This window comes from Ceratotherium simum, chromosome 2, assembly GCF_057802395.1.
Source record: "Ceratotherium simum simum isolate JZ-2026a chromosome 2, ASM5780239v1, whole genome shotgun sequence".
In the NCBI taxonomy this organism is placed as follows: Eukaryota; Metazoa; Chordata; class Mammalia; order Perissodactyla; family Rhinocerotidae; genus Ceratotherium; species Ceratotherium simum.
In genome coordinates, this window is record NC_141901.1 from 4,362,348 (window position 1) to 4,369,272 (window position 6,925).

Sequence of the window (6,925 nt, forward strand, 5' to 3'; positions counted from 1 at the left end):
GGTAATTTCCGGCCCTGCGGGCAGGTGCCGGCGGAAACGCCCGACTCGGGCCGCCGGGGTGGAGGCACCTGCTGAGCCCCGCGCGCGTCCCGCTCTGAATTTGAATCCGAACTAGTCCCCGCCCCCGACTCTGCGAGTGCTGGCGCCCCGGCCGGGCCACCGCGAGGGGGAGTGTCCTGTGGTGGTTTAATTAGCCCCAATGTCTTCTGCTCTACTTGTCTCTAACGCCGGCCGGCTTCCTCCGGAGCTGGGCGTCTTATTAAGTCGCTAATTACCGCCTTCCTGCGGCTTTCTTGCCCCTCAGTAGCCGCGCACGGATCGAAACAAATAGCCAACCCCCTAGTCTATGGATATGCGTTTTCCGCAGGCCGTCGCTTAGGAATAACTTTTCAAACCTAGCAGTAAACTGGAAAGTGATGATCTAATAAATAAAAATGTCGAAATCAGCAGTAGCTTCATCATGAATTTTTTTCTTTTTTTGGTGAGGAAGATTAGCAAAATATGATGGTAGGCGTTTTCCGTTGTAAATATCTTTTTTTGTGACTGGTCATAAAGTTATTAGATTTATCTTTAATGGTAAATTTCCCTGGACAAGACCCAAGTCTCTTTATTTTACGAATTCCTAACAAAGCCCTAAGATTTTTCTAGGTTTTTTTTTTTTAAGTAAAAAGTGTATTTCATGGTAAGCAGGGAAAAGTTTAAAAAAATCAGTCCTATACAGTCTGTCTTGAAGAGAGAAATGACTGTAAAGTTTAAATTGGATAGAATTGCAGATTCTACATTGAAGAACAACTGATCTCGAAGAGGTAGTCAGCAGTTATTTTAACGGCTAAAGGTTTAATCATGGGTCTCAGCTTGCTCATTGAATTCCTTACACTGTGCAAGTACAGTTAAAGCTATTGTCAGGGACAGCCAATGAATTTGGGGTGGGATTGATTTATTCATGGTAATCAAGCCTTAGGGTGTGTGCATGACTGTTTACGCCAAATAATTGGACCACCCTATAATCTAATTATTTCAAACCACACCAGCCAACACACAGTTAAGGAAATGCAAAATTTAATCATGCTACAATCTGGAAATATGGCCTAAAATATATTCACCAGCGTTCCTGTAGGGAAAGTCTCAGAACCATCAACCTATTTGAAATAAGGTTAAGTACGTGCCCCTGCTCTGAGGGCAAGGAATTTGAAATCATCTCCACTAAGAAAAAGAACTCAAATAACCTTATTTAAATCTCTATCTTCTATTTAATCTTTGTTTTGCGCTTTAGCTCAAAAAGTAAATTAATATGATTTTCAGAAAGTAATTGAAGCCAGTGTGTGTGCTATTCATTCTTTATAATTTTATTGCCATAAAAGGATATTTTCATGGAATGAATATTTAAGGAAGAAGAGCTCTGTGAGGAAAAAAAATAGTTTGAAATAGTCTGTATCAATGATTCATTTTCTTCTTAATGAAAGTATCTATGTTTCCAAATGTGTGCTCAGGGCCTAACACAATGCCTGGGCATAGTAGGTATTCATAAATATTCGTTGAATAAAAAATAATAATATAGTTATATATGTTAGGATTATTTTAAAAATTGGTAAAGTCATTTATTCAACAAACATTTATGAACATCTGCATTCTGCCATAAGCTTTCCTAGGTACTAAGGATATGAAAATGTGTAAGACACTGCTTTGACCTCAGCAAACTCATCTGTATGGACTCTTTTTTTTTGAATCCTCACAACTCTGGGAGGTAGGAACTCTTGTTTATCCCAATTGTCCTGGATGGGGAAATTGAGACATAGAGATGTTATATAACTTGCCTGTATGTGTCAGAGTTCTCCAGAGAAACAAAACTAATAGAAGATACAGATACATATATGACTTTCATTATATATATGCTAGAGATTTGTTATCTAAGGAATTGGCTCACACAGTTATGGAGGCTGAGAAGCCCTAAGACCTGCAGTCTGAAGGCCTGAGAACCAGGAGAGCCAATGGTGTAGATTCCAGTCCGAATCCAAAGGCCCGATCTGACTTCATGTTCCTTCCCGCATTATCCCATACCCTTAATATCCATTCCCACACATGTTCCCCAGATTTCTGTCTGTATAAATTAGAAAACACAAGTAGTTCTTTTGGAGTATAGTGTACCTCGTCATGAGTCAGATAATACCCAGTTCATGATGGGCAGGTCGGGTCCCATGGTAACTTGGTGGCCTATGGTTAAGCATTCAGTCTGTACTAAAGTCCAGTAGCAGGCCAAGAGCTATTTTTCAAAAGGAGCATAGTTATTCACAGAGGATGGCAGGGTTTTGTTCTAAAATCCTGAGTCTGAACTGTGATCCACTTGTTGGGTTCTGCCAAAGGCTCTTAGCAGCATCCCTATCAGCCACTGACACTTCAAGCACCATTGGCTCTGCTGGATCAGTTGGCCTAAGTCCAGAGCAGCTTGCGTAGCACTCTGGACCTATTGCAGAGACATCTCTTGTTCTGGGCCTCATTCAAGATTAACAGCTTTTTGGGTCAGTTGGTAAATAGGTTGAGTAACACACCCAAATGAGGAATCTGTTGACTTCAAAATCCAGTGGCTAGGCATTGTGCATCTTTTTTTCTTGTAGGAGAGGCCCAATGCAACAACTTATCATTTACCTTAGAAGGGGTAGCTTGGCATGCCCCACACCACTGGACCCCAAGAAATTTCAGTGAGGTACGAGGTCACTGAATTTTTGTCAGATTTATTTCCCACCCTCTGACATGCAAATGTCTTACCAATAAGTCTAAAGTAATTGCTACTTCTTGCTTGCTAGGTCTAGTCAGCATGATGTCATCAATGTAATGGACCAGTAAGATCTACTTGTGGAAGGGAAAGGAGACCAAGAGCCCCACAAACTAAATTATGACATAGGGCTGGAGTTGATATACCCCTGAAGTAGGACAGTGAAGGTGTATGGCTGGCCCTGCCAGCTGAAAGCAAACTGCTTCTGGTGGGTCTTATTGACAGGGATGGAGAAAAAGGCATTTGCCAGATCCACAGCTGTGTACCAGTTTCCAGGGATGTGTTAGTTTGCTCAAGCAATGAAACCACATCTGGTACAGCAGCTGCAGGTGGAGTCACCACCTGGTTAAACTTACAGTAATCCGCTGTCATTCTCCCAGATCCATCTGTCTTCTGTATAGAGTTAAATAGGAATGTAGTGGGAATGACCACCCCAGCATCCTTCCATCCTTGATGGTGGCGCTAATCTCTGCAGTCCCGCCAGGAATGCAGTGCTGCTTTTGCTTTACTATTTTCCTAGATAGATGCAGGCTTAGTAGCTCCCACTTAGCCTTTCCCACCATCATAGCCCTCGTTCCACAGATCAGGGAACCAACGTGGAGATTCTGCCAGCTGCTTCAATTTTCCAGGATGGGGGAAATTGAAGCATAGAGATGTTAAGTAACTTGCCCAATATCATACTACTATTAAATGTAGAGCTGAGGTTCAAACACAGGTTAGGAGCTGTACTCTTAACTATTACATTGTGCTGCTTGCTTTGGCTCAGGCAAAATCCTGGAGGTGCATATAGTTTAGTGTGGAAGAGAACATATTAACAAATAGTGTCGTTGTATGTAATCTCATCATATAAAAATATATGCATGGATGAAAACTTAGGCTCACACAAAAACACGTACTCAAATAGCAGGTCTATTATAATTGCCAAAAACTACAAACAACCCAAATGTCTTTCAACAGGTGAATGGATAAACAAACTGGGGTACATTGATACTATGGAATACTATTCAGCAATAAAAAGGAATGAACTATTGGCATATGCAACAACTTCAATGAATCTCAAAGGCATTATGCCAGTGAAAGAAGGCAGTCTCAAAAGGAACCATACCATATGATTCCATTTATATGACATTCTTGAAATAAAACTATAGTGATGAAAAACAAATCAGTGGTTGCCAGGAGGTAGTGGTAGGAGAAGGTGTAACTATAAGGGATAGGCACATGGGAGGGTTTTTGGGGTAATGGAGTTGTTCTGTATCCTGATTGTGCTGGTGTTAACAAAACTCTATACATATGGTTATATATATATATATATATATATATATATATATATATATATATAAATATGTATGTATGTATAACATGCCACACACACACACATACATACACACACAAGGTACAAAAGTAGTACAGGGCTATGATGAATAATTCTGTCTGGACGTTACTGTTACTGGATGTTCCTTAGTTAACAGTGGTAATGCGTTGATGTGAATGTGTCCATGTGTCTTCCTAAATAAAGTGCAGCACAGAAGCCGTTGCAGCCAGGTGTGGCCATGTGACTACATTTTGGCTATTGAGTTGTAAGGAGTTGTTGGGTAGGATTTCTGGGAGAGCTCTTAAAAGAAGCAAGTTCCGTTGTTCTTCTTCCCACCATCTGGAATACAGATGTGAAGACCAAAATTCCTGCAGCTTTCTTGGGCCATAGAGTGCCATTGTTCTCAAGAGACCAGACCATGTTAGGAGCAACAAGCAAATCAGATCTTCTCCACAGGCTGAAGGGAAACCTGGGATGGGCCCTGGGCCTGGCACACCTTCCTTGAACTGAAGTTAACTCTTGGGGCCTGGGCCTGGCACACCTTCCTTGAACTGAAGTTAACTCTTGGTGCCCCTGTGGAGTTTTGTTAAAGACTGAGGCACCCAGACTCTGGGAAGTGTATTTTAATGATTATAATTACCTTGGGTGACTAAATTAGAAATTATCAATTTTTGTAAACATCTCCAATATTACACCTGTTCATAAAGATTATCATTCTAACCTAGCGAATCAATTTGTTTAGCGACCTAGGGGTGCATTCATAACTAATCAACCTTATAGCAGAGGCTTTGAAGTCACATTTTATGAAGCCTTTAGGGCTGACCTTAAGGCAGGATAAAAACCAGCCCCTCTACCTCCTCTTCAGCTGTAATGGCTCTGCTTTACCTATATTGGAGTTCAAGCTAAGATTTCATTTGAAAATATAGTATTACTACTTTAAAAAATTTTATATATGTATGTTATATGTATGAAATCTACTCTCCTGGAAGATTCAACCAAAGTGTTTCATTGCTTAAAGGTGCATATACTATGGATACTTCACTGAAGTAAAGCAAGCTTGGCAATGGTAACTTAAAAAGTTTTCGGGATAAAATGATCATGACCATTGTACATGAAGCATTGGGACCTTGATCTGCTTTTCCTCCATGTCTTAAAGTATATCCAGAAGTTTCCCAAGGAAGATTTTGATCCTGCCTTAGACATTTCTGTGGTCTTCCTCCTTGAGCAGGTGGAGAGGCCTTATATTAAATTAATGAATATATCCTGATCACACATCTAAACGTTCCTAAAAGGATGTCAGATCTACTGACTGTAGCTGATTGCTGCCACTTATATTTCTACCCTTAATGTACAACGCAGAGTATTTATACTTATCAGAGAACATACACTGAAATCTTTACAAGTCAATACTTATCAAAAAGCTCAATGTTGTTGATGGAGAACTATCTGATGGATGCATAGTCCATTCTGCCCTCTGGTTGAGGGTTGGCAAATTTCTGACACTACTCTTACTACCATCCCTTCCAAGCCCTGGCCAGTTTCTTTAATCCATAGCCCTTTCTTATGCTGCACCCAAACTCTTGCTCAAACATGATTCTTCCCAATCGGTACTTCAGGCGCTCATTGACATCTTGTCAGCATTGGCGTGCAGGATGAAATCCATTTGTAATTCCAACTCTAGATACTCTTAAAAGCCAAACTGTCAGAAAGCTGTGCACTTGAAATACATCATTTTGTCCCCTTGTAAGATTCTGTCCTAGAATTATGCTTTGGACTTATGTCATCAGCCTACATTAGAATCATAAGAAGAAAAAAACTCTGAGAAATGTATCATATTTACTGTAGGAGTGTTTTTGGAGTGTCTGTCTTCTTTCTGAGGATTCTTTCTTAATATCTGCAGGGAGAGGTTAAGTAAGTTGCCCAAGTTCATACAGTAAGGGACAGAGCTGAACCAGAGTTGAACCAAAGATTGCTGATCCCTTCCCCTTTCTGCCTTTCCTCTCTAGGCCCTCAGATTTGCCCCCTGCCTTGGCTGCCATCTGCCTCCTCAACCTGCCTCCCTCCTGCATCTAGACATTCACGCTTTCCTTTGTTTCCACGAATTTTGGTGCCTATTTTCTTCCTGCATTCATTGATCCCATTTCTGCCCTTCCTATATTTTCCTGCCTCTTCCTATCCTTCCTCATGAGCTTTTTCTAGATAAACTCTTCCTGCAGTTACTCATCAACCCATTATAATCTGACATCTGCTCCAATCATTTTCATGAAATTACTTTATTGGAAGTCATTGGTGACCTCCTAACTGCCAAATCTGATAACGTCTTCACTCCTCATCTTGCCCCTTCTCTTGGCAATTTGACAATGGTGATCATTTCTTCCTTCTTAAAGCCATCTCTCTAACTCTGACTTTAATGACAAATTGCTTCCAATTTCTCCTCTCATCTCCAACCACGTCTTGGTTTTCCTCGCTTGATCCTCCTCTCTGTCCCATCTAGTGTGGGTACTCTTCAAGGATCTGCCTGTGTCCCCCTCCTCATTGCTGCAGGCCTGTTGATGTCATTATCTATCCCCACAATTTCAACTGTTACCTCTCTGAAGACCCCCAAATCTACACCTTCAGCCCTGATCTCTCCCCCAATGTCAGACTATGTTTGTTATGTTTGTCTTTTTCACTAGAATATAAACTATTCAAGGGCTAGGCTGTATTGTCCTCATTATTTTTTGTTATCTTTTTATGCTTAATGTTACAGCACAGGGCCCGGACGTAGTCTATGCTTAACAACTTTTTAGAAAACAAATATTTTACGTACTTCCTCCTATATTTTAGTGGCCATCCAATGTCAT